Source organism: Ostrea edulis, chromosome 7, assembly GCF_947568905.1.
Source record: "Ostrea edulis chromosome 7, xbOstEdul1.1, whole genome shotgun sequence".
In the NCBI taxonomy this organism is placed as follows: Eukaryota; Metazoa; Mollusca; class Bivalvia; order Ostreida; family Ostreidae; genus Ostrea; species Ostrea edulis.
Window position 1 is genome coordinate 33141162 of NC_079170.1, and position 19962 is coordinate 33161123.

Genomic DNA, 19962 nt, shown 5'->3' on the forward strand with positions numbered 1-19962 from the left:
CTGGGGTCAAACACTAAATGAAAGACATGGTAAATTTTTACCATTGATGGTATATTACACTCAAATAAAAGTTTTCAAACAAAAATTTCTCAGCTTTAAGATATTCATGTACCACGCCTATTATATGACCTGTCTGACTCTTACGTGGAGTAGTACTTAAAAAGTAAATTTTACCTCTTTTATCTTTTTTTTAGGTTTACAAAAATGGGTCGGCATTTCCCGTTAAACAGAGAATTTAAAAAACAAAAAGCCTGTCTTGACCGGTAATACCCACAGAGCCATTTATTTTGATGAGGTTTATAGTCCCCGAAACGTTTTTCTTTCCCTAAGAACGGTGATCGGACAGTGAACGCAGGGTGAGGAAACGGTGAGCGAACGGTAAACGCAAATTGGTGAACGGTTGGTGAACACAGAACGGTGAGCGAACGCAGAATGCGAACGGAGTGTAAAGTGATCGGTGAGCGCACGGTGAACGCAAGGTGATCTATTTAGTGGGGATGTTTACGATTCCCCCCTCGGATTGTACTTATTTCACAATCAAGTAAAAAAAAGATATGTAGATTAAATCAATGAATTGCATGTTCTACAGTTCTGAATAAATTCAGTCTAAACAAAGCATAATGCATTTTTTGTAGAAGTACTTAACGTATATTCCCATGAAATTATCGTAACTTTTACATGATTTAATAATAATCGGGATCCTAACGCCACATATATTGCAGATGTTGAATTTAATGACCAGGCTCTTAGTGTTCTTGCATCGGCCCAAGACAGTCAGCCTATAGCACAAGTCATTCAACCGAAACCGCCTTACTAAGAGTCCACTGTGATATCGCTGCAGCTCTCGACAACAATTGTCATGCTTGATCTTTCGGCAGTCTTTGACGTGATTGATCACCCGATACTTATGCGCAGACTGGATGGTACACTGGGTATAACAGGCACAGCGCTTTGGTGGATCAAATCATATTTCAGCGACAGAAGTGTGTGTGTTGCAATCGGAGATGTTAAGTCAGACAAAAGAGCTACGACAATCGGCGTTCCTCATGGTTCGGTCTTGAGACCGAAATTGTATTGCATGTTTACACAACCCATTGGTGAATTATGCCGGAAACACAATATGTCTTACCATTGTTACGCCGACGACACTCAAGTCTTTATAGTGAGCAAAACACTTGATAACTGGAATGTTTTCAAAGTAAGACTTGAAGCTTGTTTGTCTGATATCAGCAAGTGGATGTCTTCAAACATGTTGAAATTGAATCGTGACAAAACTGAATTCATCGTTTATGCACCCAGAAACAGAGATCGTGGTTAGTCTTACATCAGCCTTACTTTCGATTGATGTGTCATCAAATCATTTCCAATAGTTGAGAACTTAAGATCTTACTTTGATAAATCCCCCATTATGGATCAACATGTGACTAACATGGCAAGGTCCTGTTTCTACCAATAAGGAATATTGGATGGATTAGACACATTATTGACAAAACAACCTGCAAAACACTAATGCATGCTATGGTAACATCAAGGCTTGACCGTGCTAATGCATTGCTACTTGGCTTACCAAACAGGACCACAGACAAACTCCAACGTGTACAGAATACAACAGCAAGGATAATTAACTCGTATTAAAAACATGATCACATAACATCTGTACTGTATAACATGCACTGGCTCCCAGTTCAGTACCGCATAATATGCAAAGTACTTGTACACAGATACAAAGCTGTCCACAAAACCGGACCAACTTACTTTATCCCGTTTTGCCCTCCACGAAATTTACATTCAGGAAATGGAATACTTCTAAATGTTCCACAAATAAGAACACAGACTCACGGAAACAGGCGTTTTGACTACTCCGCGCCAAAAACTGTGGAACGCCTTACCACTCAGATTACGCCAAGTCAAATCTCTGGACATGATTGAGCGACACCTAAAGACTCATTTTTTAATATTCCTTTTGATATCTAGCTAAAAGACAATTCTGGGTTATTTACTAACTGTTTTAAAGACTCTCAGTGTATTGCAATCATATGCATGTACCATCTTTTTTTTAAATGTCGGACATTGCTGTTTTTACTTTGAATTGTATGCTTTTTATGTACAGCGCTTTGGAGATTTCAAATTGATTAAAGCGCTATATAAGTCTTAGTATTGCATTGTATTGTATTGTATGATTAATGTACGCAGCAACCATACATAAACAAAATCAAAATACATATGCACATTATGTACAGTAATACTGGTACAGATACATGGATATATCATAACGAAAAGTGCAATGTATCAAACAGATAATAGAATTCTGATATATGGGGAAAGGATAATGAATGAATGGACATTGGCATAATAATGGGAAACAAAAACAACAGTAAGATGCTGAACAAGAGTGTACGAACTCTTCATCGTGAGGTTGTTTATAGCTTGTTTGCAAGGTAATAAGGGTGAAAGTGATTTTAGCCAGAGGAAACGTATAATTATATATAACCAATCAGAGTATAACAAATAACCTACCAGAGGTCAAGCATTTGTATATATTATTTACGAGAAACAAGAAATTAAAGTTTATGTAAAATCTTAGAAGTGAAGTTGAGTATGCAACGCTAAATTATAGGTTTTTCAAGGAAATAATTGTGTTGGCTTTGAGTTTGAATTAAAAGCCAATGTCAATATTACAGATTATTAAGATATAACAAATATGGTAAGGAATGTTAGAGGATGTACGGGGTATAAATGCGAGGAACAGAGACAGAGTTCTTCAGTAGCTGAACAGAACTTTGTCTCTGCCCTTTCATTTATACAGGTAAGATATTGAGTATATTTGCACATTTCTGAAATAACTTTTTAATTTGTCAGATGGATTCGTTAATTGTTGTGTGAACTTTTATAATAATGTTTGTAATTATTATTGTATATTGTGTAATATGGATTGTAATCAATGATTATAATAATGAAATGTTTCTTTAATAAAAGAGTAGTTGAATAGAACTTTGTCTCTGTCCTTTTATTTGTACAGGTTGAACGAGATAGGGCTACTCCGTTCAGCCTGTGAACACAAAGATCCCGAGGTTTACCGGTACTTAGAAAGTATTTGCATGTCACGATTTGCGCCATAGCTGACTTGAAAATACTTCTTCCCCAAACTTGTTATATGAGCTATTACGAAGTGCAAGTCAGTTACGGGAAAAAATTGGATATGATACATACATCCGAACATGGAAAAGTAGAAAAAATACATGTTTGGTATCATCTTTTATGATATTTAAATGCTTGCCCTTTTTGTCATGACGCATGGATATTGACTAGTCATCTCGGTATACTATTACATTTTGACAAATGATACATAGTATTTTATTTTTTCATGCATTAGTATATACAATGTATGTGAAAAAGAAAATATTATAATTAGTACATGTAATTTGCACTGAAAATACTTCCATAATTCACACGTGTACGCGCATGGCTTCAAAAACGAGCTCGGTTGTTGGGGTACATGTAATTAACAAACTCCCCCGAAAGAAGTCAAGATACAGGTATTAAACAAACATCACGGATGGTATAGGTACCCCGTTTCAAATCAGTTTATGAAAATCAAGATGGAGGAGAGTGCGCATGCTCGATATGTAATGTTGTGTTTTTCGATCGTGCGATAGTTTTTCACCAAAAACTGGGATTTATAGAATTCACAGGACTCAGTATGTGGTAGGATATGTTTTGAAACTACTTTCCTTCAGTATTATATGAATTTAAAGGAAATTAAGTTGTCTGAACAATTTAATCAAAATACACAACAGTACCTGAGTGATCTGACTGTGAACGATACTCATTATGGCTGAAAACCCTAGGAAGTGCGCGGCTGAGTAAATGGACACAAATAAAGATTTCGCAGAGTCTGCATTGGATGATGTTGGCGTTAGAGACATAATACAAGGTAACAACAGCATTTAAAATACGTTGGCTAATTTCATGATGCGGCTGGATGGACGGGGACGAGATTTAGACGATATATGAAACATCATAAATATATTGGAATTCGAAGTAACACAGTTGTACATTTTTGAAACAGGAAATGTATTGCTAATCGATCAGATTAAGAGATGAGTCTACAAACAGATTTCAAAGAAATGAAACAATTCAATTTGCCATTGGTATACTGTGTTAGAATATCATTGTGGTGAACTAAAAATATAAACTGAACATCAATATTCGTTCTGATAAATTTGTACTGATACAGCCCAGTAGCTAAGTACTTCGTTACTAGCTTGAAAATACGGATGTATATTTAATTGCTGTTATAAAATTTAGAAATTCATTTCAAAATTAAGGATTATCTCCCTCACGCATAGCTCTTATCCTTAAACGAATTTGACTCCACTTTTTTGGCACACTGTTTTTGCCTATAATAGCTCTAAAACTTCATTGTTATTTCGGATTTCAAACATTTCGGTTGAGCATCACTGAAGAGACATAATTTATCGAAATGCGCATCTGGTGCAGCAACATTGGTACCGTATAAGTTTTACATAATTCATGCAATGAGAAAATTCTAATTTTCAATATTTTGAGTGCCTTGAATTCATCGTTGAAACTTCATACATACTTCATATCATCTATCAAATTATTGACTCGAAATTCATTAAGTCATTCATATTTGTCATATTGTATTCATTTATGTCCTATAAAAATAAAGATATCAATATTTGAACATGTATAAATTAAGTTGCTGACATTGTACTTGTTACTACTTTTCTTCCAGAGATAATGGAACTTGCAAGCATTGCGTAACACTCCTGTTTTCTCTGTCCAGTTTTTGTGAAAGACACAGGGACAGAGGAACTGAAGTAGGTACAGACGTACAATGTCAGTGGCATAAGCCCAGAAAAAAAGTCCAACCCCAAGAAGATCAAGGATATTGATATGAGGATAGACCAGACAAGTCCGATGCCAGCTGGCGCAACTTCTGTTGTGTATGACCCAAGAGTGCCTGTACAAAAACCCTGGGGAAACCTTAAAAAGGAGTTCCATGAACTTTGCACAGGTACAGGGGCTCTGCTTCTGCAGACCCTTTATGATAAAAGTTATGAAAGTGGTGATAATTTCTCATTACCTACAATGACAGAAGTTTGTAAAGATATGAAGGGTCCATTTGATATAAGTTCAGTTAATGCAAATTTGAGGAAATTGTTTGTGTTTAAACAATTTCTCATATTGAAGATGTAACTAAAGTGCAAAGTGAAAATCAAGAATCATAGAGTTGGTAGAATTGGTGCTTTAAATTTTGGATCCATTTTGCATTTTAGATTTACAGACAAGGAAGAAAATTATATTTCAAAATCAATTATGGGGAAAACTTCAAAACCATGTTTACCTTCTCTGTCATTTGGAAAATTACATGAACCTGTTGCTAGACAACTCTATTTTGATAAGTACAAATGAACATAAGCAAGCGGAAATAAAGCTCTGTAATTTATTCATAGATTCCACCAATCCATATCTGGGGGCTTCTCCAGATAGTTTGAATGGTTGCAAATGTTGTGGTGAAGATCTTTAGAAATTAAATGTTCCTTCACTCATCAACACAAATTACCCAAAGAAGCTTACATGGACAATCACTATAATGTTACTCTTGATGGAAATGAAAATGTACGACTAAAAATTGACACTTCATGGTATATTCAGATTCAAGGGCAAATGAGTGTTTGTCGAAAACAGTGGTGTCATTTTGTATTCTATACAAAGAAAGGCTTTTTTGTTGATCGCATATATTACGATGAACAGATTTTCAAGATTATTGTTGAAAAGTCACAACTGTTTTTTATGCAGTACATGTTCAAAGCCCTCAAACAGTAATGCAGAAGTACCCCATTAGCCCATAAAAGAATTTTGAGTGCAGTATAATTTATCAGCACAATAATTTGTTTTCAAGTGGTTCAAAAAACCTCCAATGTTTGGATCCTTGCTAAACAGCTAAAAACTGTATTACTTGGTAAAGACAATAAGAAACGTAATGAGTGCATTTTGATTCTGATATGGTAGTTCACCAAAAATTAAATTGGCTATATCAAAACCTACTATCTTTGAAGTTGCAGTGTATATTTGAATACCAAGATGATTCCACAGAAATATGACCTTTGTAAAAATGTGAAAAGCGAATGAATATTTTAGTACAAGTTTTATTCATAAAAAGGTTTTTAAGTTGTCAAAATAAATACACAAGATGTTTGAACAGAATTGAGAGTTTGATTATGTGTGTTCACTTTTGAGGAGGGGCTTTTGAAGGTTGCAAAGAAAGGCACAAACAAACAACATTTGATCAGCAAGAGGTTTGATAATTAGAGGCATAACATTGGACAACATATGAAAAGTTTTCAATCTTCCAATAGCTCTTTCAACATGAATACGGAAACTAGCAATATTATTTGTTAACATCTGGAGTTTAAAATTGCCAATTTTATGCCCATTGAATCAAATATTACAACGTCACGAAAGTCAGACTGAACTCCCTAACATAACACAGTCCCTGAGAAATATAACCCAGTAACTGAACAACATAATCTGGTCACTAGATAATATAACCCAGTCTCTGAGAATCGTAAGGTCAATATTAGAATTGAATTAATTGATAGATTATCATCCCCGCCCGCCCCTTCAAAAAGGGCCTACTCCGAATTTTTTTATTTTCTCAAAAATTACGATTTCAAACAAACTTGCTTCCTAGTGACATGAGTGAATGATTAACGTCACAGAATGTTGGATTTATATTTTCTACCAAGGATCCTTTGAATGTTAACTTGATGAACACTTTGTGTGATGCATTTTGTCATTAATGTTTTTCTCGGAAAATAAAAATTAAGAAATAAAATCCCCCATCCACCCCATATTTTTTATGACCCCGGATGATAATCTACTAATTAAGTAGAATTGGCCTAACCTAGTCACAGAAACATAACCCAGTCACGGAGAAAAATAACCTAGTCACTGAGAAACTAATTTCTGTGGAAACGAGGAGGTCATTTATATTCGGTCTTTTCTATCTCCTTAGGAAAGTCCGAATATAAATAACCCTCGTTTCCACAGAAATTACTGAGAAACCTAACCCAGTCACTGCGAAACATAACCTAGTCTCTGAGAAACATAACCCAGTCCCTTAGAAACATAACCCTGTCTCTGAGAAACATAACCTATTCACTGAGAAACATAACCTAGTAATTAAACAACATAATATAGTCACTAAACACCATAACCCAGTCCCCGAGAAATATAACCCAGTCCCCTAGAAACCTAGCCCAGTCTCTGAGAAACATAACCTAATCTCTGAGAAACATTTTTTTTTTTTTTTTCCCAAGATGGCCACCGTGGTCAGATGTGTGTTAACACCTCTCCTAGTTTATCTGGCTTTTAAACAAATTTCTACCGTTTTATTCTTCCAAGAGTTAGAGGAGGATTTTACTTATACACCAGGATTTAGATGGCCTATTTTGAATTCAAAGTTATGTTGTTTTGGACGTGAAATTTTAACAAGAAGTTTATCTATGGAGCATTCAACGAAATCAAGAAGTTCTGTGAGGACTACTCACTATATAGGATTTTTATGTCTACTTTTATCAAACGATGTCCATTTAAACCCAGGACCAGAAGGAGCTCAACAGACCATAAATGTGCACTGTATTGGATGTAATCAGGTAGTGAAAACTACAACCCAAACCATGGAAATTCCTAATCAGGTAGAATGGCTGTGTGACTCTTGTATAAGTGAAATTTCAACTGGCTTTAATGTTGACCTATCTCTTGAGAAATTTTTGGAAACTGTACCTAAGGGAATTTTATATGCACACTTGAATGTGAGAGGAATTTTAAGTAAATTGGATCAAATCAAAATAATGCTACGTAAAGGTGCATTTGATGTTCTGGCCTTGACTGAAAGTAAATTGGACAACAAAATAGAAAATTCTGAAATATCAATGAATGGTTACAGAATTCTGAGGAGGGATAGAAACCGGAATGGGGGTGGAATATTAGTCTACATTAAAGAAAAATTTACCATTACAAACATAAAAATCATGGATGATTTGGAAATGCTTGAATTTGTGATTTCTATTGGGCAGTCGACTAAGACATCCTGTGCTTTATCTTATCGACCTCCAGATTCCACAGTAGATTGGTTAGAGAAGTTTGAGGGGCGGATTGAACAACTAATAGCAGAACACAAAGATATTCTAATTATGGGCGATTTCAATGTGGATGAGTACAAGACAAAGCGTTTAAAGACTATCATGAAAAACATTGGATTTCAGCAACTGATAAAAATCCCTACACGTGAGACTAAAGACTCCAGTACTTTAATTGACCATATTTATGTAAATAGTCCGGATAAGTTTTCTTCATCAGGAGTATTCCCAATAGGATTAAGTGACCACAACTTGATTTACGCTGTAAATGGTAAAATTAGAGCCGGTGCAAACAGTCACGTTCATATTAAATATAGAAATTTTAAAAACTTAAATGAGAGCAGTTTTTAAGAAGAACTAAACACTATTGACTGGAGTCCCATATATGAAATGGTGGATATTGATACTATGTGGCAATTCTTTTATTCTAAATTTTTTGAAGTGGTGGATAAACACATTCCTCTAAAAGAAAGAAGAATTAACTCACGTTCAGAAGAATGGATAAACGATGACATACTTACAGAAATGCACTGTCGTGAACACCTCTTTAAAAAGGCGACACAGAGTAATGATGATCACGCGTGGAACCTATACAGAGCATCAAGAAACAGGGTGACGAAAAAGATCAGGGAGGCAAAACATGCATTTGTTGAGGAAGCAATTTCCCAGGCAGAAAACAAGCCCAAGGACATGTGGGACAAACTTAGGCAATTCTTACCATCTAAGAAAACGAATACAAACTGTATATTTCTTAAGGACAATAACGTAATTTTTAAAGATACAAAGGATATTGCCGAATGTTTTAATAATTACTTTTGTAACATTGGTCATGAGCTAGGAAAACATTTTGATGACACTTTACCTACAGTTGAAGAACAAATGCCTAAAAATTCTTATACAATACCAGGTATAACTGCAGAATTTATTGAAAATGAGATAAAATGTATGTCTGCATCAAAGGCAACAGGTTTGGATGGTATCTCTGTCAAACTTCTAAAACTTTCATCAAACAGTGTATGTGATATTCTTGCATATATTTTCAACTATTCTATATCTTCATGTACTTGTGCAGATGACTGGAAAAAGGCACGAGTTGTACCACTTTTTAAATCAGGGGATGAATGTCTAGTTAATAATTATCGGCCTGTATCCATTTTACCTTGTGTGAGCAAAATTTTAGAAAGGCATGTTTTTAATTCATTTTATGAGTATTTGTCAGTAAATTCTCTAATTACAGATTGTCAGTCTGGTTTTAGGCCAAAACACTCATGTGAAAGTACTCTTATTTCTCTAGTAGATAGATGGCTTAAAAATATTGATGAAGGTAAACTTACTGGTGTAATTTTTATAGACTTACGGAAAGCATTTGACACTATAAATCACAAGGTTTTATTACACAAACTCAAGTCATTTGGCATATGCAATGATACTTTTGAATGGTTTAAATCATATCTAACAAATCGTACACAGAGAGTTATTTGGAAAGGCAATTTATCGGAGGAAAGAAATGTAACCATTGGAGTTCCGCAAGGCTCTATTTTAGGCCCATTGTTTTTTATCCTGTATATTAATGACTATCCACAAGCACTGAAACATTCTCATGTAAATATGTATGCAGATGATACTTCACAAGATGTAACAGATAAGTCAGTGGAAAATATTGAGTCAAAGATGTATGAAGATCTTCAGCGCAGTATAATGTGGATTAAGGAAAATAAATTAAGCTTAAACCTGTCTAAAACTCAATGTATGCTTATTGGATCGGCACAAAAATTATCAAAGTATCGAAAATTAAATTTAGTGATAAATAACCATGTCATAGAATGTGTTCAGGAGTCAAAATTACTTGGTATTATTATTGATGAAACTTTGTCTTGGAAAAGTCATATAGAATCACTTATGAACAAGATTTCCAAGAGAATTGGCATTTTAAGAAGAATAAGATATTTTATGTCAAACGATGCGCTGCTGAAGATTTTTAATACTATGATTTTTCCACATTTTACATATTGTTGTACTATATGGAGCAATCCAAGAAATGCTGAAAATGTGAATAAGCTTTTTATATTGCAAAAACGAGCTGCAAGGGTAATTCTTAACATCAGAAATTTTGAAACACCATCTAATGTCATGTTTACAGAACTTAACTGGTTGCCTCTATCAGATTACTTTGTCTATAGAAAAGTCATTTTAGTGTATAAAGTTTTACATGGTTTAATGCCAGATTATTTAAATGTTTTTAAATATGTATCAGAAGTCAGTCAGAGGCAAACTAGAAATTCTTATTCAAATATTTTGTATATGCCCAGGGCAAAAACAGAATATTATAGAAGATCTTTCAGCATTTCAGGGAGCACAGTGTGGAATGCCTTGAGTCAAAACATAAGAAACTCAACGAGTGTTGCGTGTTTTAAGAGAAATTATCTTAGAGATTATCACCATACTTTTTAAGCTTCATTTTGTATTCTATTTATCTTACATTCATAATTATTTCTTAAGTTTATATGTATTCTACTTCTTTTAATCTGTGTTTATTTTACTAATATCTGTCTGTATGTATGTTATATGCAGGACCATATTGAAAACTAGCGTTATCGCTAAATATGTAATCCTGGTTAAATAAAGGTCTTATTATTATTATTATTATTATAAACATAACCATGTCTCTGAGAAACATAATTAACCTAGTCATTGACAAACATAACCCATTCACTGAGAAACCTAACATGGTCCTTGGGAAACAAAACCCAGTCATTAAACAAAATAATCTGGTCACTAAATAACCTAACCCAGTCATTGTGAAACCTAACCCAGTCACAATGAAACCTAATACAGTCACTGAGAAACATACATGTATCCAGTCACTGAACAAAATAACCAAGTCACTGGGAAACTGAACTCAGTCCCTGAGAAAACTAACCCATTCCCTGAGAAACCTAACCCAGTCACAGATAAACCTTACCCAGTCACTGAGAAACTTAACCCGGTTTCTGAAAAATATAACCCCATTTCTGAACAATATATAACCAAGTCACTGAACAACATAACCCAGTCACTGAGAAACTTAACCCAATCACTCAAAAACATAACCCAGTCACTGAGAAACATAGCCCAGTCACTGAACAACATAACCCAGTCACTGAATAACATAACCCAGTCCCTGAGAAACATACCCCAGTCACTGAACAACATAACCCAGTCACTGAACAACATAACCCAGTCACTGAACAACATAACTCAGTCCCTGAGAAACATAACCCAGTCACTGAACAACATAACCCAGTCACTGAACAACATAACCCAGTCCCTGAGAAACATAACCGAATCACTGAGAAATATAACCCAGTCCCTGAGAAACATAACCCAGTCACTGAACAACATAACCCAGTCACTGAACAACATAAACCAGTCACTGAACAACATAACCCAGTCACTGAACAACATAACTCAGTCCCTGAGAAACATAACCCAGTCACTGAACAACATAACCCAGTCCCTGAGAAACATAACCGAATCACTGAGAAATATAACCCAGTCCCTGAGAAACATAACCCAGTCACTGAACAACATAACCCAGTCACTGAACAACATAACTCAGTCACTGAACAACATAACCCAGTCCCTGAGAAACATAACCCAGTCACTGAACAACATAACCCAGTCACTGAACAATATAACCCAGTCACTGAACAACATAACCCAGTCCCTGAGAAACATAACCCAGTCCCTGGGTTACCCAATCACTGAGAAAGAAAACTTGGTCTCTGAGAAACAACCTAGTCACTGAGAAACATAACCCAGTCTCTGAGAGACAGAACCCTATCTTTGAAAAGCATAACCACATCACTGAACAACATACCCCAGTCACAGAGAAACATGTGGTAGTACTGGTGTATATTATCTCTATTTCATTATTTTCTACTTACTTGTCTACGTAAATTCCTATCTTCGTATTCCAGTTGTTTATTTCATGAAGCAGGAAGAGATTTATATTTTATTTTCAAACGTATTTTATTACAAAACTTCTCATTGGTAACTTCTACATTTATTATCAAATCATAATCTACAAGCAACCTTTTCTTTTATTCTATTGTTAAGAACGGTATCTAAACCCGAGCACAACCGTGCTCGCAGCTTCTGCTAAGCTAAACCTTGCAACAAGGTAAATATCAGGAGTTGCCTCACCCTGTATTTTTTATTATTATTTCTTTATTTTCCCTATTTAGTTATATTTTTCTCTCAAGCCACATTCATTCCCCGGGATTATTATTTTGGTATTTATCATACAATTGTTGAACTTTATTAAAGGTTTAAACCTTTATTTATTATTTAATTACTATCCTCACTCAAAGTGGACTCAAACCTTCCTGGACATATCTAAAGGGTTGAATACTTTACATAAAACTTATTATTATTTAAAAAACACAACGTGAATTACAAATAACATATCAATACTAGTGGCAGAATGTCCAACTACTACAAACATAACCTAGTCACTGAGAAACCTAACCCAGTCTCCGAGAAACAAAAGGAGGAGTAAGCATCACCTGTCACATCCGTCATGAGCCTTATGTATTGATCAGGTGGGCGGAATATTCCGTTGTCAAATTTGGTATAAAAACAAAGGCCTAACAATTGGTATGAAGCATGTCAGCCAAAATACTATCCAATGGTAGGTTATATTTGCAAGCAAGGTCGTTATAACAATTGTAGAATTTACGGAATGCAGACTTTAAATGAGGTTGTTGAAGTCCCTGTAACATCAACTTATCTTTCAGTAGCCTGCCTCGGTTTACAAATAGATCATACTGTTAGGGTTATAATTACCTTTGATAACACAGAGGCAGAATTTACAAACAAAGGCAATTAAACGATTAATAAGATTTATTTACAATTAATAATTGTAAGAAAATTGTAACAGAAAATACTAACTTACGGTAGTTGAACAATAAATATTAAAATCCGTGTTGAACTAATATACACACACTCAAACTAGTAAATTAAAAAATTCATCTTTTCAGTTTTAAATACATGTAATCCAGATACATAGAAAGTGTCTAACCAGAGCTTTTTTTTAATCATAAGAATATCAATTCAATTCTTTATTGACACTAAATCATGTGCAAGTGTTGTTAGCCATGTAGTATAATATATATACATGTATATGCATACATATATTGTGTTGCATGGTATTATAATTGTAACAATCAGTTTTTAAGGTATAAAGGGTCTATGATATATAAAGAAATTTCTTTTGTAGATACAATATTGAGAGGATTCAGTAAACACAAGGACCATGAGCTGCATCGTTCACCTGAGTCACCTTGAATCATATATAAAGGTTTTCCCCATATATTTGCATGTAAAACTTTGATCCCTATATACCGCCAGGGGCCATGATTTTTATAAACTTGAATCTGCATTATGTTGAGATGCTTTCATGTAAATGTAAACTATTTTGGACAAATGGTTCTTGAGAAGAAGATTTTCCCCATATATTTGTATGTAAAACTTCGATCCCCTATTGTAGCCCCATCTAACCCTGGGGGCATGATTTTAACAAACTTGAATCTGCCTTATGTCAGGAACCTTTCATGTAAATCTCAGCTTTTCTGGCTAAGTGGTTCTTGAGAAAAAGATTTTAAAAGATTTTTCCGTTATATCTGTATGTAAAACTTTGATTCCCTATTATGGCCCCTTCCAACCACTGGGGCCATGGTTTGAACAAACTTGAATTTGCACTATATCAAAAAGCTTTCATATAAATTTCAACTTTTCTGGCTCAGTGGTTCTTGGGAAGAAGATTCTTAAAGATTTCCCCTATATATTTGTAAGTAAAACTTTGATCCCCTATTGTGGCCCCATCTAACCCACGGGGGCCATGATTTGAACAAACTTGAATCTGTCTTATATCAGGAAGCTTTCATGTAAATCTCAGCTTTTCTGGCTCAGTGGTTTTTGAGAAGATTTTTAAAGATTTTCCCTATATATATTTGTATGTAAAACTTTGTCCCTATTGTGGTTCCATCTAACCCCCAGGGGACATGATATGAACAAATTTTAATCTGCCTTATGTCAGGAAGCTTTCATAAAAATCTCAGCTTTTCTGGCTCAGTGGTTCTTGAGAAGAGGATTTTTAAAGACTTTTCCTATATATTTGTATGTAAAAGTTTGATCCCCTATTCTGGCCCCATCCAAACCCCTGGGGTCATGATTTGAACAAACTTGAATCTGCTCTATATTAGGAAGCTTTCATATAAATTTCAGCTTTTCTGGCTCAGTGGTTCTTGAGAAGAAGATTTTTAAAGATTTCCCCCATATATTTGTATGGAAAACTTCGATCCCTATTGTGACCCCACCTAACCCCTAGGGGGCATGATTTTAACAAACTTGATTCTGCCTTATGTCAGAAAGCTTTCATGTAAATCTCAACTTTTCTGGCTCAGTGGAGAAGAAGATTTTTAAAGAGTTTTCCTATATATTTGTATGTAAAACTTTGATCCCCTATTGTGGCCCCATCCAACCCGCTGGGACCATGATTTGAACAAACTTGAATCTGCATTACATGAGGAAGTTTGAAATTTAATTTGATGACTTTCTGAATCTAATTACACATCTGTTACTAATTGTCTTGGAAAAACACTCCATTTTACATATTTCCCGATTTGTTATGGGTTTTTTAGCCAAACGTTCTAAATTATCTGTTCTGGTCTGTTTCAATGTACGTTTATTTTTCGAAAACAAAATTATATTTAAGAATAAAAATAAAATAAAAGATACGGTATTTAACTCTTTTTTATAATGATAGAAAATATTCATAATGTGTGTGATCTTGTTCAAGTGATATATGATTTTTAACAATGTTTTGTTTCATTAATTAACAGTTATATAACAAATTCTGAGCTTTAATATATGTAAATTTAATCATTAAAAAATCAAGATAAATTGATTTCTTTTTGTAAAATTGGTCCTTCAAAATTATTATTAGATATTGTTTTGCTGGGGAAGAAAGAAAATTCAAACCCAATTTTCGATACATGTATTTGATTTTAGATACAAATATATAATATTTAAATAAATAAACACATTTGTTAACAATAGATTTTGTCTTAAATAACAGAACACCCCCTTGGAATTTCGAAATGTCATTTTTTTTTTTGCCCCCATTAATCCTCCCCCGGGAAATTTTCAATCACACCTAGAATCTTTTGTTCCAAATTTATAGGCAATGCGTCTAGCCTCGTATTGGATGGTAATTAAACTAATTTGCTACGTACAGGTTTTCACTTTCATCCGAAGTGAAAAATTGGGTATAAATGACCCCTTTTGAGTGGGCGACGTTTCATTATTGTTTTTTTTTTATTGTGTGGATCAATTTGGACATAAAGGTTGTTCCCGAGAAAAATGAAGTTATTCTGTTCGTCGGTTTTGATATTATCTATAAATCATCGATCGCAATCCAGGACCATCGGGAGTCGCGGGCAGTACACTACATGTATATCGGTCTACATGTATATTTTGGAATCATTAAAACTGTGAAAAAGAAGAAATACTTCTAATTAAACATGAAAATTTATTCAACATCATTTTTTAAAAACAGGTTTGGTTTTTTAAAAGTATCTTTATAAAATCATGCATTGAACGAAAAGTGTCCGTTTTCGGTTTTTGTATTTACAACACAGTACTAAATTTACCGCTTTTGAGTAGGCGACATTTCAAATTTAAGAATTCATAATCATTATTATTGGGTTTTTTTAATTATGTGAATCAATTTGGACATAAAGGTTGTTCTCGAGAAGTCTGAAGTAATTCTGTTCGCTGGTTTAATATCATCTATCAAACATCGCAATCTGGGACCATCGGGAGTCGGGAATCGGCAGTACTAGATTTACCGCCCGCCCTGGTCACAACAGATGTGACTCGATAAAGATCCCTCCCTACTCAATGTCTTTAAGCGATGAACATAGGCTTAAATTTTGCAGCCCTTCAAAGTTAACGAGTGAGACGTTGAAGAACAATTTACCATCTTTGTCTACATGTGTATCGATCTCGGAATGTAGATGATTACTTTTCTATTGAATGAGAAACATTTTTCAGTCATTTCTAAATTTGTTTGCAATATCTATTGATTAATTTTGATGATGATAAAATTGGATTATCAGTTTTTCGTCTCAATGACATTTTTCAACTCATACATTTATCTTCTATGCGCAAGTTTGATATGCATCAATGTTCTGATCATCTTTTGATGACGTCACGTGTATTAGAAACTAATGAACGCGACATTCCTTTGATCTATAGTAGAACGATGAATACAACTGTATTTCTATAACATACTACATCTAATGTCCCTGCTCTAACGCGTTGTAAATGGTAAATCTTAATTTGACAGCATGTATCTCATGTCTTTTTATTTTCCCATGGGAATTCGGGTTAGAGTACCTGGCCTGCGTTCAAGATCGTAGCGGCTAGCCTTTGGGCTAGGTATGGTGGCTGATTTATGTTATTTTACACTTCATTGTGTTATTTCCAGGTGAAAAGACAACAGAACGATATTTAGCGACTTTTCGTCTCAAAATAACGAAAAGACGACAAAATGATAATATAAGCTACTGTTCCCTTCAAAATCAGGACAACACATTGTAAATTGGCAAAGATAAGTTACTATACCTAAACCCTAGGTTAGTCGTAGCGGCTTGAATGCAGCCCTTGTCCTCAGTACCCCTTGCTTGTCGTAAGAGGCGAATAAATCGGATGAGACCACAAAATACGAGGTCCCGTGTCACAGCAGGTGAATCCCTCCTTACTCATAGGCCTAAATTTTGCAATTCTTCACCGGTAATGGTGATGTCTCCATATAAGTGAAAATTTCTCAAGAGTTAAACAATATAAAATCCATCAATCAATTAATTTATTGATTCCAAAAACAGGGCCACTTTGAGAATATAACATACACGATTATGTAACAGTACGTAGAAATATAATTACAGTGTATTTACACGTACAAATGTTATTGTTACATTCTCAGTACTAGTTTAGTGAATTTGATCATTTTATACATGCATGGTTCATAAGTTGAAACATTTGTTAAAATATAATTATATTTAATATTCATTATACAGTATCACACCAGTAAGCCTATAAGGTATATATTCAGGAAACACTTGCAGTTTTACTTGACGGTGGGAATTCTATGTTTATTTTCTGTTTTCTTTCTGTGTAGAAAAACAGTACGTTTTCTAATATTGGAAAAATGTCTGATCTTAATTAAACTAACAATAACTTGGAGTTAATTTCTGCAGTTATCAGTAAATCTATTCCTTTAAATCTGTAAAATTAGTGAATTTGCGTATGATACATGGGATAAAAAGTATTTTAATTAAGAAAGTTAGCTCCTCAGCTTTTCAGCACAAGTACGTAAAATGACATAGCTGTGTAGGTAATGGTTCAACACTTATTCAATTAATCCGAACGTATCATACATACATACAGTTAAACTAATTTGTTTAATTCAAATGTTTTCCACTTCCACAAAAATTGACAATACTACAAACTTAGGTGCGAAATTGTTATCAAATAGATTTTGTAAACCAGTATGAAAAAGGAGAATAGAAGACCCTAAAAGTTGTTTTCCTTTTTAATCAGAATAAACATTCTATTTTTTCCAATGAATACGCCAATATGGCAATCTGATTAACATGAGGTCTTCGATCCGCTCCTATATTTTCATGTTGTCGCTGCATCATAAAAAGGGCGGACCTTATTTTAATCATATTACATGTACCATTATGTAATTAAGTTTTATGTTTGTTAACTAAACACATAAATCAAGAGCATGTAGACAATTCACAGTTGATACAATTTTATGTTACAAGAAATCGTAATTACAAAATTCTCGTAGACATTGATATCTGTTTATATATTGACTCTCGTGAAGTTAAAGCAAGGCGGAAGGCACTTAGCATTGTACACATTTAATGTCTCTTGATTTTAAATGAATGTAAAAATTATATTAAAGTTTCTCCATCAAAAAATTCACACTGCGGCAGCGTGTTTACAATCTAATCATCGACAGTGTAAAATACTATATTTAGTAATGGGAAATTCCAGAAACTTAAAAAAAATATATTTTTGGACTATGCTCAAATCACTGCCTTTTTTGTAAATATTGTGAACAGGAAGTATATATGTTAGAACTCTACTTCATTTTGTAGAAATGCCTTAATTTCCATCAGAAAATGAAGCTTGTATAAACAGTCTTCCACTGTATACTAGTTTCAAGTGTAACATTTAGTTATTTACCCCAATTTCAGCTGGATATTGAAAGTTACAGGTCATCAACTTTAACAACTACCAATAGGTGGTAATTATGTAGATTATTATCAAGAGTGAGTTTGATCTAGATTAAGAGGGGAACAACATAAGCACTCACCGTCAAAAGCAGAATACCCCTTATATCCAATGTCCTTTATTTTCCCTACAGCTAAAGGAAAATAGAACAACAAATCGGAAATACATATCTAATTTTAGGGGAACGAGTCTAAAGGCAGCTCCCTGAACACCATGTGACCATAATTGTGACGTCACACACAAAGTGAAAGTAGGGCTAACATCTAGTAAGAAAACGGTCAAATCCCCGTCTCAGTCGTCTCTTTTGCTTTTTTAATTTAATGCAAGGTGAAGATAACGAACAGTGATCAATCTCATAACTCCTACAAGTAATACAAAATATATAGTTGGGCAAACACGGACCCCTGGACACACCAGAGGTGGGATCAGGTGCTTAGGAGGAGTAAGCATCCCCTGTTGACCGGTCACACCCACCGTGAGCCCCATATCATGATCAAGTAAACGGAGTTATCCGCAGTCAAATCAGTGTGCCAAGAACGGCTTAACAATCGGTATGAAACACGTCAGACAACATTTGACCTAATCCGAGGTTGTATTGACGAACTAGATCGTTATAACGACCATAGAATTTGCGAAATGCTGACTTCAATCGAGACTGTTGAAATCCCTGTACCATCAACTTGTTTGTCAGTAGCTTACCTCGATTTAAAAACTGACTATACCCAGAACAAGCTCTTGCATATCGAATCAGTTGAGATATATAAACACCATATGCAGGTGATAATGGAATATTGCTACATAAATGTGGGAAGTTGACGATGGAGAAGCTGAAATCATCCCGTTTGTCATACAGCTGAGTTGTCAGTTTGCCGTTAATGTCTACTTTCAATAAAATATCTAAGTATGAAACAGAAGTGGACGACTCTGTGGTGTCCTTTATTTCGAGCTCACAGGGATATATCAAATCGACATATGAATGAACGCTATCATTGTTAATAGACAAAACGTCATCGATATATCTAAAAGTCGAATTGAAGGTCACAGCGAGAGATTTTTTCTTCTCACGTAAAAGTTTTTGAATAAATTCTGCTTCATGTGAATATAAAAACAGGTCAGCTAACAAAGGAGCACAATTCATGCCCATGGGAATTCCAACAGACTGTTTAATGTTATGATATTTAATGCGTTACTCAAGGTAACAAAGATATTAACTTGCTTGGAATGTTAACCCAATGTATAAGTGGTTAAAGATACATAGACCGATCGAGCACTGTGGGATTTAACCCCTTCCCCCAAAGGCCAGCTTTATGATGCAGAGTACACCGAAATTTAGATAAGAAAAATATGTCAAGTGCCTGTGATATTTTGGTAAATTAAGACATACATGTATAAACACAATAATGACCACAAAGAATTACTGTAGAATATTTATTCAACCCAT

General features: G+C 34.4%; 1 protein-coding gene across 1 annotated transcript in view; it reads right to left on the reverse strand.

Moving 5' to 3' along the window:
• LOC130048042 (uncharacterized) overlaps positions 1-18742 on the reverse strand; it is a 68391-nt gene extending 49649 nt beyond the window's left edge. The window contains exon 1 of the mRNA XM_056144036.1: positions 18604-18742. The gene's annotated coding sequence lies outside the window, so the exon portion shown is untranslated. The remainder of the gene's footprint in view (positions 1-18603) is intronic.
• Positions 18743-19962: the final 1220 nt, after the last annotated feature.